Source organism: Equus quagga, chromosome 17 (assembly GCF_021613505.1).
Source record: "Equus quagga isolate Etosha38 chromosome 17, UCLA_HA_Equagga_1.0, whole genome shotgun sequence".
NCBI classification, from domain to species: Eukaryota; Metazoa; Chordata; class Mammalia; order Perissodactyla; family Equidae; genus Equus; species Equus quagga.
In genome coordinates this window covers 50,881,260-50,894,677 of record NC_060283.1, presented here as the reverse complement: position 1 = coordinate 50,894,677, position 13,418 = coordinate 50,881,260, and the positions used below count along the sequence as shown (strand labels likewise).

The 13,418-nt window shown below is 42.9% G+C and overlaps 1 protein-coding gene across 3 annotated transcripts in view; it reads left to right on the top strand.

Moving 5' to 3' along the window:
- The first annotated feature begins 5,476 nt into the window (after nucleotides 1–5,476).
- Nucleotides 5,477–13,418, top strand: part of TTLL4 (tubulin tyrosine ligase like 4) — a 32,033-nt gene continuing 24,091 nt past the window's right edge. For 2 of the 3 annotated variants that reach the window (XM_046644397.1, XM_046644395.1), the window contains exon 1: nucleotides 5,478–5,644. The gene's annotated coding sequence lies outside the window, so the exon portion shown is untranslated. Of the gene's footprint in view, nucleotides 5,645–13,418 lie in introns of all 3 variants that reach the window. The other variant, XM_046644396.1, reaches the window with a different exon arrangement.

The following is a 13,418-nucleotide window of genomic DNA, read 5'->3' as shown; positions in this document are numbered from 1 at the left end:
ACTGGATGTGGGGGTGTGAACTAAAGAAGGCAGATGAAGAGGACTCCAAGATTTTTGGCCTGAGCAATAGGAACGATGGAACTGCCATTAACTGAAATACAGAGTGGTAGTGCGTATGAAAGATCGAGTTCCGTTTTGAACATGTTAAATATATTAGTTGAAAATTTGCAAACACACCAAAGTAGAGAGCTTCGTTCAGTGAAGCCCATCACAGCTTCATGAGCTACCATATCTATTCTTTTTTTACTCAGGTATTTTAAAACAAATCCTGGGCAACATAATGATGTTACCCATAAGTACTTTGGTATACATCGCTAACAGATCGGAACTTTGGTTTTTGTTTTTAACAAAACCACAGTACTTCACTAAGACTTGTCTGAATTTAGGCAAATACAGTATTGTATTTTGAAATATGGGTATTTTTTCTAAAATATAAACTAGGGAGAATTACCTTATGAAAATTATTTTTTTCCAAACAATTCATTAAATAATAGCTTGAAATATCATGCTTATCTGGTCCATAAACAATTTGATGTAGAGAAATTAAATATACATCCAAACTTTTTAGGCTATCGTATAAAGCAATAGTTTTATGAGGAAGCGTAATAAAACATGTTCCTATCCTTGGGAGCATCCAATCGAAAGGGTTAGAAATATGTAAACAATTTTACATCTAGCATTTTAGATCATTGCACCAAGTGCTGAGAGGATGTGAAGTGGACGGTCTGAGTAGTGCCTGGAATTCAGAGAATGTCTGGAAGGCTTGAGGACTTGTGCCTGTGTTTAGTTTTATGTGTGTATGAGTGTATATGTGTTTTGACTTTTGGGAGAAGAGGGAGCTTAAAATTCTCAAACATGTAAAAGTAGAGAGAGTGGCATAATAAACCCCCATACCTGATCCCACAGATTCAGCTGCTATCAACATTTGCCACACTGCTTCTACCTATTTTTTTTTTTTAAACCAGAACATTCATTGCGTGACTAATCACTGAACTCCTTCAGATGAGCTGGATGCTGCAGCAGCTGCCGTCTCGGGTGTAGGTGTTTTTCCTTCACGGAATCCATGCCTGAATCTGTGAGATACAATCTTTTGGTGCCTGATTCGACTGGTACCGACGCTATCTGTCTTTTAGCCTTGACACTCCAGGTATACTTTCTCTTCCTCTTGGCAGGGTAGCCACATTTGCAACCGGCTGACTTCTGAACGTGGCAGGTCTTAAAGCCACAGTGGCAGCACAACTTGTGTGTCTTAGATGCTTTCCCAATGATGAGGTTCCCTTTGTCAGCTCGCTTCTGCAGCCGAGACCAGAGGCCAGGAGAGCTACCTATTATTTTTTAAAATTTTGTCATTGCTATAGTTTTAAAAAGCATTCTATTTTGAAATAATTTAAAATTTAAAGAAAAGTTGTAGGAATAGTACAAAGAATTCCCATATACTCCTCACCCAGATTCAGTATTGTTAACATTTTGCCACAATTAGTTGTACCATATTTTTCTGAACCATTTGAGAGTAAGTTGTAATATCATACCCTTTTACCTTTAAATACGTAAGCAGGAATTTCTTAAGATCAAGGATATTAACTTATATAACCACAGTATAATTAACAAAATCAGGAAATTTAACATGGATATAATACTGTTAACTAATCTACAGCCCATATTCCAATATTGCCAATTGTTCCAATAACATCTTTATATCAATTTTTTTCCCTGGTCCAGGGTCCAACCCAAGATCCCACTTTGTGTTTGGTTGTGATGCCTCTTTAGCCTCTAATCTAGAATTATTCCTCATCCTTTCTTTGTCTTTTATGACACTGATTGACATTTTGAAGAGTACAGGCCAATTTGGGTATTTCTGACGTTTCTTTGTGATTTGATTCAGGTTATACATTTTTAGCAGAAACACTACATAAATGCTGAAATGTCTTCTTTGCACATCCTATCTGGAGGCTGGTGATGGTGCTTTTTCCCATTATTGGTGAAGTTACCTCTGATCAGTAGGTTATGGTGGGCTGGGCAGGTCTCTGTTGCTGTAGGTTTTTTGGTTTTTTTTAAAATAGACTTTATATTTTAGAACAGTTTTAGATTTACAGAAAAAATGAGCAGATAGTACAGAGTTCATATGTTATACCCTGCCCCTATAAACAGTTTCCCTATTATTAACATCTTACATTATTGTGATACATTTGTTATAATTAATGAACCAATATCAATATATTATTAACTAAAGCCTGAATTTTATTCAGATTTCCTTAGTTTTTACCTGATGTCCTTTTTCTGATCTAAGATTTCATTACACATTACATTTAGTCGTCTCCCTAGACTCCTCTGGCTGTAACACTTTCTCAGAAGTTTCTGTTTTTGATGACCTTGGCAATTTTGGGGAGTACTGGTCAGCTATTTTGTAGGATGCCCCTCTATTGGAATTTGTCTGATGTTTCTCATGATTACACTGGGGTTATGGGTTTTGGGGAGGAAGATCACAAAAGTAAAGTGCCATTTTCATCACTTGTCAAGGGTACATGCTATCTACATGATTTATGACTGTTGATGTTGACCTTGATCACTTGACAGAAGTAGCGTTTGTCAGATTTTTCTACTGTTACTCCTTTTGCCCTGCCCACCCCCCTTTCCATACTGTGCTCTTTGGAAAGAAGTCAGTCTGCACAGCCCACACTTAAGAAGTGGGGGGTTATGTTCCTCTCCTTTAGGGCAGAGTATCTACATAATTTATTTGGAATTCTTCTGCCCAGGAGAGTTGTCTCTTTACCACGTTTGCAAACATACTCAATCATTTATTTATACCAGAGACTCATGGATATTTGTTTTATACTTTGGGTTATAAACCACCTACTACTTTACATAATTTTGTTGCTCAAATTGATCCAGCATTGGTCACTGGGCGTCCTTTTGATTAGCTCCTGTGACATATTCCCACCAATGTGGGGTTTTTGTTTTCTTTTTTTTTTTAAGAACATTTCCTTTATGTCTGGTACTACAAGATGCTTCAGCTCATCTCGTATATTTCCTGCCCTAGTGCTAGAATCAGCCATTTCTTCAAGGAGACCTTGTTCGTTTTTTTTTTCGTTAAAGATTTTATTTTTCCTTTCTCTCCCCAAAGCCCCCTGGGACATAGTTGTATATTTTTAGTTGTGGGTCCTTCTAGTTGTGACATGTGGGACGCTGCCTCAGCATGGCCTGACAAGTGGTGCCATGTCCGCGCCCAGGATCCGAACCAAGAAATCCTGGGCCACCGAAGTGGAGCTCACAAACTTAACCACTCGGCCACGAGGCCGGCCCTCCTTCTTCCTTTTTGTGGAGAATGGTATTAGAAACTAAGCCCTGGGTGCCTAGGTGTGCTCATTGCTACTGTGGTGTTTGCTGTGGGATTTTAAAGCAAAACTAACCCCCCCTTCATCATATCATTTAATCCCCCCAAAAATCTGTATGTGTGTAAAAAACAAAGGTATTCTTTTAAATAACCAAAATGTCAAAGTAGCCTGTGGCTGCCAGAACAAATTACCTCAAACTTAGTGGCTTAAAACAACAGAAATTTATTCTCTCACAGTTCTGGAGGCCAGAAGTCTGAAATCAGGCTGTCTGAAGGACCCCATTCCCTAAGAAAGATCTAGAGGAGAATCCATTCCTTGCCTCTTCCACCTTCTTCTGGAAGGAACATCGCAGGCGTTCCTTGGCTGGGAGCCACATCACTCCAAGCTCTGCCTCCTCACATTGCCTCCTCCTCTTTTGAGTCTTCTCTCTGCTATCACATCTCCCTCTGCCTCACTAATGACACTGTTATTGGTTCAGGACCCACCCAAATAATCCAGGAAAATTCCTAATTCTCTCAAAAGCATCCTCTCAAAGTCCTTAATCACATCTTTTGCCATATAAGATAATATTTATGGGTTCCTGGAGTTTGGATGTGGATATGTTTTTTTTTTTTTGATGAGGGGCACCATTCAGTCAACTGCGATAACAAAATTAATAATGGTTTCTTAACATTGTCTATGTTCTTAATGTCCCCAGTCCATATTCAGATTTCTCCATTGTCTCAAAAATGTCTTTTTACAGTTGGTTGGTTTGAATCAGGATCTAAACAAGGTCTCACTCATTGCATTTGTTATGTCTCTTATAATCCACAACACTTCACTTTTTTTTTTTAAAGATTAGCACCTGAGCTAACATCCGTTGCCAGTCTTTCTTTTTTTTCCTCCTTCTTCTTCTTCCCAAAGCCCCCAAGTACATAGTTGTATATTCTAGTCATAGGTCCTTCTGGTTGTGCTACGTGGGATGCTGCCTCAGCATGGCCTGAAGAGTGGTGCCATGTACATACCAGGATCTGAACCAGCGAAACCTTGGGCCACTGAAGTGGAGCGTGCGAATTTAACCACTCGGCCACAGGCCTGGCCCCCCTTCACTCTTTTTTTTATACTCTGAAATTGTTGAAGAAAGAGGTCATTCATCTGTACATTGGCCCACATTCTGGGTTTGTCTGATTGTTTTCTCATGGTACTATTTGTTTTTCTTTATTTCCTATAGACTGGAACTTGGAGCCAAAAGATTGATTAGATTCAGATTAAATTTTTTGTTTTTTGACAAAAATACACTACTTCCTAAATATTACCGTGTAGCTCAAATTGCATCATAACAGGAGACATTTTTATAGCTGTCCCGTGTTTCATGATCTAAGATTGATTAAAATATACAGGAGATACACTCTTCCAGTGCAGAACTCCCCCCGTAACCCTCTAATGGTTTTAGCATCCATCAATGACTCTTACTTAAAACATTTATTTAGCGTCCTTACTCTGGTTCAGATTATTTTCATTAGGTTAGTTTCACCTTTTATTGTCCCCTTTATTTCTGTAGCTGACTGTTTAGAAAAGATCTTTTCACCCTCCAGTTCTCTTTAGACCTTCAAATCCATTAGGTCTAGGACATCTGAGACTGAGGGAGTACGATCTGTCTTGCCTGTGGAGATAATGACTTGAGTCAGTGTTTCCTAAAGCTCACACCTGAAGCCCATAAAGCAGGTGGTTGTAGTTGTACCCTGTTGGAGGGTTGGGGTTAGGAGAAGGAGAGTTGAAGGGAAGCAAGGCGGATCTGGCGATCTCTCCTTTCCTGGGGTCAAACTCAAAGGCTTTTACTGGAAAGAACTACTAAGAAAATTCTTGAATAAAGGCTGAACTCTGACTTCAGAGCAGCGAACTAAGGCTCGGCCAAAGAAAGAGTCCATCGGTGTTAGGTAAAACCAGAGTAGGAAGAGTCCTGGAGTCCCAGAATGGAGGGATTTAACCTCAGGACTACATCTCCCAGAATTCCGCTCTTCCGGTCCCACCCGCATCGAAGCGACTGCGCGTGCGTGAGGCCGCTGACGGCCCGCCCTCCCAGGCCCCACAACCCCCGAGATTCCGCGCGCCTGCCTCTCTCCTGCCGCTATCGCCCCTTCCAGGCCCTCTGTCCGTCCGCTGGGGGCGCGCGCAGTGCGTGGCAGGCGGCAGCGGCGCTGGCGGCTGGGAGCGCGAGTCGCGTGGCGGTGCGTGGTTGCTAGGGGCGCCTGAGGCCGCCCGCCCGCCCATTAGCCCACGGGAGGAAGCAGCAGGGAGCCGGCGCCGAGCCGGGGCGAAGCTAGGTCCGCTAGGTGAGTGCGGCCGCGGAGCTGGAGCAGCGACCCTCTGCCGGCCCGACTCTCCCGCCCCTCCCTCCGCCCGGGGCCTTTCGCGCGGGTCCCCAGCCCCGCTTCCTGCCCGCCGCCCTGCTATCCCCTGGGGGCGAGGGAGCCGCGGCCTTCTCCCTGAGCAGGACTGGGCGCCCCCGGGACCCCTTCTCGTCCCCGGCCACGCCCCGGGAACTTAGCTGGGTGCTCGGACCTGCAGCATCCCCTCGCCCGGGGCCTCCGTGCCGCCTCTTTCCCGCCGCGCTGCGCTTTAAACTCTCCTCGCTTGGGTGTGCGCCCAAGCTCCTCTCAGGCTTCGCGGCTGAATTTAACGTGGATGCCCACTTTTTTACTTCCCCATCTTCAGTATCTGTAGAGAAATACTTTCCTAGACTATAGAGATTCAAACAAGATCTGAGATCCTGTGGAATTTAACTCTTCATTTATCCATCCATCCATCCATTCCTCCATTTGGTTGTTGACTAGTTTTTAATAAACGTTGACAAATATTTATAGAACCAGTGCGCTATGGAAGGCGCTGAGGGGATATAGTGGTGAACAAGACAGGCGTGTTCACCGAGCTTGTCGTCTAGGCGAGATTGTAATCAAGTAAACAAGCATTTGTCATGCTGTGTGGTGTGCGCTCTGAGAGAACATTAGAAAGCTATTTAACCCAGACTTACTTGGAAAACTATTATCCTCATTCCCTGGTCTTTGCATTCCCATTCTGGATCTAGAAAATTTGTAATTTTTCCTTTATGGAGTCATCCCTGCTCTCTCAGATATTCCAGATCACATCTTCCTTAACTTCAGCAACTGTTGGGTTAGCCAATCAACTAGTAGCCGGGGAACCCTTTGGGACAGTGTTTCATCCCGTCCTTCGTTTCTTGCAATAAATACTGAGACACTGTTTGCATAAAAACCATCCCCTTGGTGTGCAGAAAGTTACCAGCTGCTTATTGATTGGACCAATGGAACCTTGAAAAATTATCAGGTGTTTTCTGGGAGTAAAGAGGTGAGAAGACATTGCAGGTACAAAGTAGCTTTAGAAAAGATACAGCAAGGGTTTAAAAGACTACTGGAAACGTTTGACAGACCTGAGCTGGATTGCAGTGAGCCATCCAGTCAAACAGCAGGAGGGGAGTTAATGAGGGTTAGATCACAAAGAGCCTCGGATGTTTTGCTAAAGTGGTAGAACTGTATCCACCAGAGCAGTGGTTTTCGAGCGGGGTGACCTAGGCCCAGTACTTCCAAGGGATACACCTGCACCGGTGGCTTTAGAAGAATCAGTTTCCAGATCCTCAGCTTCCAAATGAACTGTCTAAAACTGACCTTACAAAAAAAGGGGAGGACCCACTTCCCAAAGTTTACCATAGTGTATTGTCTTGAGTGTAAAAACCTCAGATTGCCAAACAAAGAATATTCTGGAAATACTCATTAAGTTACCTCAAAGACCTGGAAGGCTTCCTGTCTCCTCTGTCTGATACACTTTGCTGTTAGGGTGTTTAAAGAACATTGCTTGTTCTTTATTGGAATATTCTGAATTCAGAAGAACACAACAGTTAAATGTGACTGGAATGTTTTCTTGGGACCACAGGTTTTTTAAGCTGTATTGGATAAAACTTGGATAAAAACTTTTAAAAGAGATTTCCTTTAGGTGTGTGTTATTCAATAAGATAGTTAAAACTTATTTTATCAAGTCATGAAATGTTTATTCCAATTGCAGTTAATCGTTAACTTCTTTTTATAAAATATTTAATACCTTCTACCTCTTAACAAAAGAATAAACTTGTTTAAACTTGTGATGAAAATTTTAGAATTCAGCTTTAAGATGTGCAAGGAATACATGCTTTAAAAAGTTCTTTTGGGGCTGGCCCCGTGGCCGAGTGGTTAAGTTCGTGTGCTTCGCTGCAGGCGGCCCACTGTTTCGTTGGTTCGAATCCTGGGCGCGGACATGGCACTGCTCATCAAACCACGCTGAGGCAGTGTCCCACGTGCCACAACTAGAAAGACCCTCAACGAAGAATATACAACTATGTACTGGGGGGCTTTAGGGAGAAAAAGGAAAAAAATAAAAAATCTTAAAGAGTCTCCTATAACCTCAAAGAGTCAGAAAATATATATTTCAAAAAAAAAAAAGTTCTTTTGGGGATGTATGAGTAAAACCACTTGAGAGTATGTTGGAGGAAAACCACAGAAAGATAATTAGCAGGAAAACAACCTCAGGTTTGTGTCTGAGATGACTGTAGAGTCAGGGTGTGGGTTGAGGAGAAAGGATTTGAGACTGGAGGCAGGGAGCTACTGAGAAAACTAGAGAGCAGGCTAGAACTGATGAAGGCTTTATGGTGGTCGCATTGGGAATGGATAGGGTTTAGAGATGTTGAAGATGGTAGACTTGACAAAACCTGGTGGCAAAGTAAATGTAAGGAGAGTGGGACAAGGAGCAGTCTGGAATGATCCTAGGTTTCCGACTGTAGTGACCAGGTGCGTGGTGATGAGAAGGAACTATTAGGAGGAGGGGCAGCTTTGAGGAAAAAGATAAAGGAGTCACACCTGGGACATGCCAACTTGAAGTCCCGGCAGTACATCCAGGTAGAAGGGCCCAGAAGGTTGTTTTGTAGGCCTGGTGCTCACAGCAGAGGCCTGGATCATGATAGAAAGTTGAGAAGGTAGGAGGTGGTTGAGGTCATGGGATGGAAGTGGTTGCCCTGGGAGAGTTTGTGGTAATAATTTTAGCTGCCATTTATTGAGTGCTTACTGTGTGCCAGGCACAGTGAGAAGACTGAGCTCAGAAGATTATACCAACACTGAAAGGTGGGTGGAGGAAAAGGGATGGAAGAAGAGGGGCAGAGAATTTATATCATATACAGAAGTGAATGTGTAAATGAAAAGTTGTCACTTGCTGAAAAACCATATGTAGATGAAATCTTAACGTCAGGGTCTGATCGTCATGATAGGGAGTTGAGTTTAGCTTTCCCGACTAGATTCCTTCTATGGCCTTAGAATTGTCTGCTCATAGGCCCCCCTGGATTTCAGCATGGGATCAGGTACTTCTGTCTATCAGTGAAATGCAGAGAAAAATTTTCTTTAATGCCCCAACCTTTTCATCCTCTCCTTTGGCATAACTGGAAAGCCAGATCTGGCATTTTGGAACAAATGCTGAGAGTGCTCATTTCTCTTAGGTCCTGAAATCCAGAGGACCTTGGAACCCCCATGGACATCCTGGATAGGCAGTGCTGTTCGAGACCAGAGGTTCTCAGACTTACTCGTCTCCTTTATGCACTTCAAAAGCTTTTTGGGGTCTTCAATATATTTTTTAATGTGGGATATCTATCTATCTTGATATTTACCATATTAGAAATGGAAATACTAATTCATTTAGAAATAATAAACCCATTTACAAGTTAACATAAGTAGCTTTACCCTCCCATTTGACTTGTTTTATTTATACTCAGATCCAATGTTTTGGGTTTTTTTTTAAATTTTTTCTTTTCCCCAAAGCCCCCCAAGTACATAGTTGTATATTTTAGTTGTGGTCTTTCTAGTTGTGCTATGTGGGATGCTGCCTCAGCATGGCTTGATTAGTGGTGCCATGTACATGCCAGGATCTGAACCGGTGAAACCCTGGGCCGCCCAAGTGGAGCACACAAACTTAACCACTTGGCCGCCAGGCCTGCCCCTAACTAGCATTTTTTAAATGCAGTTGTTTCAAAAAGACTAGTGAGAAGAGTGTCATTGTTTTTGCAAAGCTCTTTAATGTCTGGCTTAATAGAAGACAGCTGGATTTTCCTATCTGTTTCTACATTCAATCGATTGTGATGAGTTGTTTTGGCTGAATTATGAAGAAAATCCAGCTGCATGCAGATATTTAGTTGGAAAAGGGAGGAGTATTTTATTGCCTTTTCAGATAATTGTGGGTGTTCCTCTTTGGTACACAAAACCTGTCAAGGGGTGGTTTTGTGAAAGTTAGTAGCAATGTGGATCTGAAATGACATCAGCCAACTTTTCATGCTTTGTTACATTAAAATCCATTGGTCTGTCTCTCAGTTGACCAGGTCTTTTACCCATGGGTGATTCCTGTTTGCAAAATTAGTTACTGAGTTATTCAGATCTTCCAAATGTTGCCACATTTGATTATACAGTATCAAAAAATCATATTCATATTATCACCCCTCTCAGAAAACCGATTAGGTTATTGGGAAGTATAAGTATTGTCAAGCTTATGGTGGCAGATAGAATTTTGTCAAAATTCTAATTTTCTCTTGGAAGCTCCGGTTTTATCATTGGCGACAGATACTGCCAGTTGTTTTCCTTGAAGTGACAGGCATACTTTGTTTCATTTTCTAGAAAATCTCTGCCAAATACCAAAGTCTGAATAACCATCACGTGTGTCATTTATTATTTCAAGTAAACATGGTGTTCCACAGAAAAATCCTGCAATTCAGTCGTATAATATATGCTCTACTTAGAGCCAACCACCATCTTCTGTATGCCACATAAGCGTTTTGTGTGTACTTCTCATTTTGTCACACAGAATATTAGATGTACTCAAGGATTGAGATTTAATACAGTTTTTACTGCGTCGTGAAGGACGTCCTTAAGTCAGGCTGATGTTGATTCTTTCCCTGTGCGATGAAGAAGTGTGTGGTGGTGCAGGATCTAACCGGGCGCCGTTGTCTTGATTCCCACGTGGGCACCAGCAGTTTGGCCTATCATTGCTTTTGCACCATCAGTGGAAAGGCCAGCACAGTAAAAAAAAAAAAAGGCCAATGCCGTCTTAGTTTTGTTATGAAAATAGTTTCACCTAGCAGAACCCCTGCAAGGGTCTCAGGGACCCTCAGGTTCTGTGCACCATACTTCGAGGATCACTGCTCTAGAGCTCACCTGAGGACGAGGAAAGAGGTTTCTTTCTGAAGCTGATAAAGGTCAGGGCTTCAGGAGAGCTAGTCACCCAGTTACGTGAAGCCTTCAGCATTTTCTCTTTCAGTAGTTGTGGATTTACCTCCCTCACCCCCAGCTGCAGTAAGCTGTGTTTCCCCTCAGGTTTGTGCACTCCGCTTGCATCACTGACCTGTGTTCCACAAGAGCTGCCTATCTGAACTGCTGCTGCCCCTCCCTTCTCACTAGGGCTGGGGCGCTGACCTTCCTTTCTCGGGAGGGCTATAAGGAAGTTCACTGCTCCTCCAGCTTTCTTTAGGGAGATATAGCTCTTGGGATTTATCTGGAGAGAGAAAATGGGCTGATTCCTACACTCCTTCCCATTCTATTTGGTTCCAGGAAGTCAGTTCTATCTTCTAACATAAGTATTGAGCAATTAAGATCATCTCATCAGAGATCTTGTGACTTGTAGACTCTGAACCATTTCTGATGTCCTGAGTTCCCCTGGTGACCAAGGGAACAGGAGGAAAAGGAAACTGCAGATCCCAAGAGCCACAGACTGTAATATAGGACAGTGATTTAATCAGTGGGTAATGAATAATTGCTTTCTGTAGAAAGAGATACCTTGTAAAAGTTGGCCTGGGTCTGGCCCCTGGAGACTTGATGATTTGAGACATCAGCCATAGATTTTCTAGAATAGGCTGCCTATCGTTCACTCTCACTTAAGGAGGAAACTTGCGGCAAAATTACCCCACAAAGAGTGGAAGGTAAAATGAGATAGGCAGTTTCTGAATGCTGTATAAAGATGACAACGCAGGATGCTAAGATTCCTGAGGCTGGATACTCTAGAAGGGGAGCGGCTGGAGCCAGGGACATCAGTCAGGATGCTGTTGCAACAGTCCTGCACTTGTTGAGAGGGTGGGGGATTAGGGATTGGGCTGAGCCAGCCAAACAAGTAGAAAGAAAGGGATGTTGGAAGCCATTTAGTTTATCTTTAGAATGCTCTGCAGTTCTTAACCTTCCTTTCTTATCCCTTTAGTCAGGTTTTTTTGTTTGTTTTATTTTTAACGGCTTTATGGAGGTATAACTGACGTTGAACATATTAATCACCCCCAAGTCAGTTGTTTTTAAACTCTGTTCTAGGAGGCATTAGTGCCCCTGAAGTTGTTGGGGGAGAAGACTTCGGCCACATGGCTGAGGAGGAGGCCAAGCTAGGACAGTGATCTTCCCCCTTCTGCCGGAACAGCTCTGCGTTTGTCGGAGATACGCAGGGCGCCCCTGTAAAAACCATCGTGGAGCTTATGGGCATATCCATGTGGAGAGAGAGCAGTAGTAAAAGATAGCCTTTGCACAGTATCAAGTTAGAGGAATAAATACCCAGCGGATATTCATGGGTAGGGTGGGGCTTGAGCAGGGCCTGGAAAAGGTAAATAAAATATGGAAGAATTCAGGAGGAAGAGGCTTAGTGGAGTAAAGGCCTGCAGTCGGGTTTGAAAGTGGTTTATTCCAGTTTAGTGTAAGACCGGCCCAGTTCATATAGCAGTGTTCAAGGTGGAAGGAAATGGAAATAGGCCTTAAAAAAAGGACTGAAGCCAGACTTTGGAGTCTTTCAACCCAAGCGAAGATGTCTGGATTTTATTTATTGACTCACATGAGAAGCATCTGGAATGCTTGTTAAAAATGCAGATTCCTGGCCCCAGTCACCCCAGACCCACTGAATCCTACCTGAAGGTGGGGCTGGGGAATCTGCACCCCAGGTTATTCTGATGCAGGTGGTTAGTGGGCTACGGTGATATTTAGTGGGGACTCGGAAAATTTTTAGAAAGGGAGTAACCTCATCAAGTAATATTTGAGGAAAGTTAATCTAGCAAAGTTGCCTACAGCATGGAATTAGGGAAGATGGACCCTGGAGACACAAACTTCAGTCTGGATGCTGTGGCAATAGTCCAGGTCTAGGGTGGTGGTGGAGATAAAAGGAGGAGGTATGCTGTAAAGAAAGAGTCTCTCGAGTTTTGTGACTGGTCTGGCTTTGGAGAATAAGGGAAAGGAAGAAGCCAAAGGTGACTTAAGTTTTCCTCTTTGGCGACTGAGAGAAAGAAGGTTCCACTGAAACTGGAAGGTCAAGAGTGCAGAGGTAGTGTGACGAGCTGGACTGAAGTAGTGGGACACGCGTGTGGAAAAGGTGGAGCAGACCCTTGGTGATGAGGACATGAAGCGTGAGTGAGGTCAGGTCCGAAAAGTAGCCGTTCACCTGCAGATAATAGATGAACTTGTGAGAGCAGATTGGTTTGATGTGAGAGGGGATGAAAGAGAGGAGCTGTGGAGGATTTTAGAAGGGGCCTCAGGAGGAGAACGCACTACACTGTTGAAGGAGTTGGGTGTGGCTGTGGCAGAGTTCCTGCACTGAGTAAAGAAGTAGCAACAAGGAGACGGTTGGGGGAGAGGAGCACCTGTGGAATCTGAAGACGTCCAGCTGGTGGCTTTGCTCGTCATACATGTTGTAGGTACATTTGTTCTTCAGGAAATATTTAATGAGCCCTGATTACATTTCAAGAATGGGCATACACTGTGTGAAAACGGTCCTAGTTCTCAAAGGGCTTTCATTCTAAATGAGAAGATAGACAAATAGCAAAGGAATGCATAAATGATTGAAGTTTTTAGTTTAAAATTTAATGTGGTTTTGGACTAGGTGATTTAGATATATAGCTCAGAAATTAAAATGATAGAAAAAGGTATGCACAGGTAAGTCTCACCCCGCATTGGTAACCTTTTAAAAAATATCAGTTTTTGTTTATTCCTTCATTGTTTCTGTGGGCAATTATAAGGAAATGTTGACATACAGTAATTTTAGATAGTGGAGGAGCGAAACAGACTAAAACAA